Below are 949 nucleotides of genomic sequence, written 5' to 3'. Positions count from 1 at the left end.
TCGAATTGGTTGCTTAGTGTAGCCACGAAACAATAATTTCGAGTTAGTTCTAGCTGTTGGTGAAATTTAGAATCTACGGGAACTTTTACTATCGACGGATGGAGTATTGGAAGGTCTTCAATGCGATCACTGTCAACTCGCGACTGAATCTCTCGATTTGCATTCTTCTTCGCAAATACCGAGTCAATAATACTAACACGTTGCGTTGGATTAGTATCGAATTGGTTCGAATTGGTTGCTTAGTGTAGCCACGAAACAATAATTTCGAGTTAGTTCTAGCTGTTGGTGAAATTTAGAATCTACGCGAACTTCTACTTTCGATGGATGGAGTATTGGAAGATTGTGCACCGGTCGTGCTGCACGATTTACTGAACGTCGAATATCGAATGCCGAATGTTCCGAGTCACCCTTTCTTAACACCCTCGACAAAGCATTTGAGGGAAGGGAGGGATGATACCTGGAGAACAGGAATGTTTCCCAGGGTTACCGAGACCAGGATTGTCCCATTGTTTTCGAGTCGTTAATTGTCCTTTGGAAACCTTGAGTTTATGGAACTTGGGCTATCGAGGTTGAAACGATAATCAAAGAGTCCGAAGTTTATTGTTCGCGAGAAGACTCGACACAGAGTAGAACCCTAATTATGCGAACCCCGTTACTCGAATTTCCTATTATCCGGATACCCTAAGTTCTATAATGAGAACCTTCCCTTATTAGGACTCTCCCTAAGCCAAGCATTCTGTAAGCATTTCAACCCAAGTTTTGTTAAAATCCGCTATTAAAACAGTAAACCTAGCAGCTAGTTTATTTGTAACTATTTGTGACGAGTTTTGAAGACACTTTATTCAATTAAATGTAAAAATATGTTACGTGGAACTAAACTGAATAATAGAATAGAATTCATCTTATTTAGGATAAAAATATCCAAAGAAATATAAACAAGATTTAACAA

The sequence above is a fragment of the Hylaeus volcanicus genome, chromosome 6 (assembly GCF_026283585.1).
Source record: "Hylaeus volcanicus isolate JK05 chromosome 6, UHH_iyHylVolc1.0_haploid, whole genome shotgun sequence".
NCBI lineage: Eukaryota > Metazoa > Arthropoda > Insecta > Hymenoptera > Colletidae > Hylaeus > Hylaeus volcanicus.
The sequence above is the reverse complement of the archived record's forward strand: the minus strand, read 5'-3'. Positions refer to the sequence as shown.